Genomic DNA, 5,628 nt, shown 5'->3' on the forward strand with positions numbered 1-5,628 from the left:
GAGGCAGCATCGATTGGCTTCAGTTAGCAGCAGTAGTGAAGGAATCGCTCGATCGCTCGGGTTCACTAACGCGTAACCTGCAGTGCAATCGCTTGGGTTCAGTTAGAGCACAATGCCTCGCTCGGGTTCAGTTAGAGCCCAACGCCTCGCACACACGCATGTACGTGTACGAGAGAAACGCGCATCGCTCGGCCCCCGACCACCCACCGTAACCGGCAACTCCCTGAAATTTTCCTCGCCCTCGCTTCTACCACGGTTTTTTCCGTCATGGACGGCCCAAAGAATGTCATGCAGCTGCATCTCCGGCTCGCCAAAGACGAGAAGCCCATTTTCTGTCATGATTTGTTGTCTTAGAAGTAGGAGCCCATCACATCTTTGATGATACCGGGTTTTGTCACAATTATCGTCATAGAAGTGTCATATGTATGACAATTTTTTTTTCGTTCGGCTCAAAATGTCACGGATGTGTCTTTTTTTTGTAGTGTAGGATTTAAGCTTTTGTCACTCTAGCAACCCATCATCTACTTATTACTTCCCAATGCCTTCCTCTGAGCCCAAACAATGGTGAAGTGTCATGTAGTCGACGTTCACATAACACCACTAGAGGAGAGACAACATACATCTCATCAAAATATCGAACGAATACCAAATTCACATGACCACTAATAGCAAGACTTCACCCATGTCCTCAAGAACAAACGTAACTACTCACAAAGCATATTCATGTTCATAATCATAGGAGTATTAATATGCATTAAGGATCTGAACATAAGATCTTCCACCAAGTAAACCAATTAGCATCAACTACAAGGAGTAATCAACACTACTAGCAACCCACAGGTACCAATTTGTGGTTTTGGATACAAAATTTGATACAAGAGATGAACTAGGGTTTGAGAGGAGATGGTGTTGGTGAAGATGTTGACGGAGATTGACCCACTCCTGATGAGAGGATCGTTGGTGATGATGATGGTGATGATTTCCCCCTCCCGGAGAGAAGTTTCCCCCGCAGAACAGCTCCGCCGGAGCCCTAGATTGGTTCCGCCAAGGTTTCGCCTCCTGGCGGCGGAGTTTCGTCCCGTAAGCTTGCTTATGATTTTTTTCAGGGTAAAAGCCTTTATATAGCAGAAGATGGGCACCGGAGGGCCACCAGGGGGCCCACGAGACAGGGGGGCGCGCCCAGTAGGGGTGGGCACGCCCCCCACCCTCGTGGCTAGGGTGTGGGCCCCTTTGGTACTTTCTTTGCTCAATAATTCTTATTAATTCCAGAAATGACTTTCGTGGAGTTTCAGGACATTTGGAGCTGTGCAGAATAGGTTTCCAATATTTGCTCCTTTTCCAGCCAGAATCCCAGCTGTCGGCATTCTCCTTCATGATAAACCTTGTAAAATAAGAGAGAATAACCATAAGCATTGTGACATAACATGAAATAACAGCCCATAATGCAATAAATATCGATATAAAAGCATGATGCAAAATGGATGTATCAGGCCGCGCCCCTCCCCTAATCCTTTTCGGACTCCCCATGGGGGGGGGGTGCCACCCCCGTGTGGGATGTCCTCTCTCTCCCCTATGGCCCATGATGGCCCATTGCTTCCCTGGGGGGTTCCGGCAACCCCTCCGGCACTCCGTTTTTACCCGGTACCTCTCAGAACTCTTTCGGTGTCCGAATAACATCGTACAATATATCATTATTTATGTCTCGACCATTTCGAGACTCCCCGTCATGTCCGTGATCTCATCCGGGACTCTGAATAAACTTCGGTCATCAAAAACACATAACTCATAATACAAATCGTCATCGAATGTTAAGCATGCGGACCATACAGGTTCAAGAACTATGTAGACATGATCGAGACACATCTCTGATCAATAACCAATAGCAGAACCTGGATGCTCATATTGGCTCCTACATATTCTACGAAGAGCTTTATCGGTCAAACCGCACAACAACATAGGTTTTTCCCTTTGTCATCGGTATGTTACTTGCCTGAGATTCGATCGTCGGTATCATCATACCTAGTTCAATCTCGTTACCGGCACGTCTTTTTACTCGTTCCGTAATGCTTCACCCCGCAACTAACTCATTAGTCACATTGCTTTCAAGGCCTATAGTGATGAGCGTTACCTAGAAGGCCCAGAGATATCTCTCCAATACACGGAGTGAAAAATCCTAATCTTGATCTATGCCAACCCAACAAACACCTTCAGAGACACATGTAGAGCATCTTTATAATCACCCAGTTACGTTGTGGCATTTGATAGCACACAAGGTGTTCCTCCGGTATTCGGGAGTTGCATAATCTCATAGTCAGAGGAACATCTATAAGTCATGAAGAGAGCAGTAGCAATAAAACTTAACGATCATTATGCTAAGCTAACGGATGGGTCTTGTCCATCACATCATTCTCTAATGATGTGATCCCGTTCATCAAATGACAACACATGTCTATGGTCAGGAAACATAACCATCTTTGATTAACGAGCTAGTCAAGTAGAGGCATACTGGGACACTTTGTTTTGTCTATGTATTCACACATGTACTAAGTTTCCGGTTGATACAATTCTAGCATGAATAATAAACATTTATCATGATATAAGGAAAGATAAATAACAACTTTATTATTGCCTCTAGGGCACATTTCCTTCAGTCCCCACTTGCACTAGAGTCAATAATCTAGATTACAAAGTAATGATTCTAACAACCATGGAGTCTTTCATGCTGATCATGTTTTTCTCCTGGAAGAGGCTTAGTCAACGGGTCTGCAACATTCTGATCCATATGTATCTTGCAAATATCTATGTCTCCCTCCCCGACTTGATGGCGGATGGAATTGAAGCGTCCCTTGATGTGTTTGGTTCTCTTGTGAAATCTGGATTCCTTTTCCAAGGCAATTGCTCCAGTATTGTCACAAAAACAATTATTGGACCCGATGCACTAGGTATTACAACTAGATCGGATATGAAATCCTTCATCTAGAATCCTTCATTTGCTGCTTCCGAAGCAGCTATGTACTCCGCTTCACATGTAGATACCGCCACGACGCTCTGCTTGGAACTACACCAACTGATAGCTCCACCATTCAATATAAATACGTATCCGGTTTGCGACTTAGAGTCATCCGAATCAATGTCAAAGATTGCATCGACGTAACCATTTACGAAAAGATCTTTGTCACCTCCATAAACGAGAAACATATCCTTAGTCCTTTTCAGGTATTTCATGATGTTCTTGACCGTTGTCCAGTGGTCCACTCCTGGATTACTTTGGTACCTACCTGCTATACTTATAGCAAGGCGCACATCAGGTCTGGTACACAACATTGCATACCTGATAGAATCTATGGCTGAAGCATAGGGAATGACTTTCATTTTCTCTCTATCTTCTGCAGTGGTCGGGCATTGAGTCTGACTCAACTGCACAGCTTGTAACACAGGCAAGAACCCTTTCTTTGACTGATCCATTTTTAAATTCTTCAAAACTTTATCAAGGTATGTGCATTGTGAAACTCCAATTAAGTGTCTTGATCTATCTCTATAAATCGTGATGCCCAATATGTAAGCAGCTTTACTGAGGTCTTTCATTGAAAAATTCTTATTCAAGTATCCTTTTATGCTATCCAGAAATTATGTATTATATCCTATCAACAATAATGCCATCCACATATAATATTAGAAATGCTATAGAGCTCCCACTCAGTTTAGTGTAAATACATGCTTCTCCAAAAGTCTGTATAAAACCATATGCTTTGATCACATTATCAAAGCGTATATTCCAACTCCAAGAGGCTTGCACCAGTCCATAAATGGATCGCTGGAGCTTGCACACTTTGTTAGAACCCTTTGAATCGACAAAACCTTCTGGTTGCATCATATACAACTCTTCTTTAATAAATCCATTAAGGAATGCAGTTTTGACATCCATTTGCTAAATTTCATAATCATAAAATGCGGCAATTGCTAACATGATTCGGACAGACTTCAGTATCACTACTGTTGAGAAGGTCTCATCATAGTCAACTCCTTGAACTTGTCGAAAACCTTTCGCAACGAATCAAGCTTTGTAGACAGTAACATTACCGTCAAAGTTAGTCTTCTTCTTGAAGATCCATTTATTTTCTATGGCTTGTCGATCATCGGGCAAGTCCACCAAAGTCCACACTTTGTTCTCATACATGGATCCCATCCTAGATTTCATGGCCTCAAACCATTTATTGGAATATGGGCTCATCATCGCTTCCTCATAGTTTGTAGGTTCATCATGGTCTAGTAACATGATTTCCAAAATAGTATTACCGTACCACTCTTGTGCGAATCCTACTCTGGTTGACTTTCGAGGTTCGGTAGTAACTTGATCTGAAGTTTCATGATCATCATCATTATCTTCCTTGCTAATTGGTGTAGGAATCACTGGAACTGATTTCTGTGATGAACTACTTTCCAATTCGGGAGAAGGTACAGTTATCACATTAAGTTTTAATTTCCTCTCACTCACTTCCTTCGAGAGAAACTCCTTCTCTAGAAAGGATCCATTCTTAGCAACAAATATTTTACCTTCGGATCTGTGATAGAAGGTGTACCCAGCAGTTTCCTTTGGGTATCCTATGAAGACCCACTTCTCCAATTTGGGTTCGAGCTTATCAGGTTGAAGCTTTTTCACATAAGCATTGTAGCTTCAAACTTTAAGAAACGACAACTTGGGTTTCTTGCCAAACCACAATTCATATGGTGTTGTCTCAACGGATTTCGATGGTGCCCTATTTAATGTGAATGCAGCCGTCTCTAAAGCATAACCCCAAAATGGTAGCAGTAAATCAGTAAGAGACATAATAGATCGCACCATATCCGATAAAGTACAGTTACGACGTTCAGACACACCATTACGCTGTGGTGTTCCCGGTGGCGTGAGTTGCGAAACTATTCCACATTGTTTCAAATAAAGACCAAACTCATAGCTCAAATATTCACCTCCATGATCAGATTGTAGAAACTTTATTTTCTTGTTATGATGATTTTCCACTTCACTCTGAAATTCTTTGAACTTTTCAAATGTTTCAGACTTATGTTTCATTAAGTAGATATACCCATATCTGCTCAAATCATCTATGAAGGTTAGAAAATAATGATACCCTCCACAAGCCTCCACACTCATTGGACCTCATACATCAGTATGTATTATTTCCAATAAGTCAGTAGCTCGTTCCATTGTTCAGGAGCATGGAGTTTTAGTGATCTTGCCCATGAGGCATGGTTCGCAAGCACCAAGTGATTCATAATCAAGTGATTCCAAAAGTCGATCAGCATGGAGTTTATTTATGCACTTTACACCAATATGACCTAAATGGCAGTGCCACAAATAAGTTGCACTATCATTACTAACTTTGCATCTTTTGGCTTCAATATTATGAACATGTGCATCACCACGATCGAGATTCAAAAAATAGACCACTCAACAAGGGTGCGTGACCATTAAAGATACTACTCATATAAACAGAACAACCATTCTTCTCTGATTTAAATGAATAACCGTCTTGCATCAAACAAGATCCAGATATAATGTTCATGCTCAATGCTGCAACAAATAACAATTACTCAGGGCTAAAACTAATCCCGAAGGTAGATGTAGAG

The sequence above is a fragment of the Triticum aestivum genome, chromosome 2B (genome assembly GCF_018294505.1).
Source record: "Triticum aestivum cultivar Chinese Spring chromosome 2B, IWGSC CS RefSeq v2.1, whole genome shotgun sequence".
NCBI lineage: Eukaryota > Viridiplantae > Streptophyta > Magnoliopsida > Poales > Poaceae > Triticum > Triticum aestivum.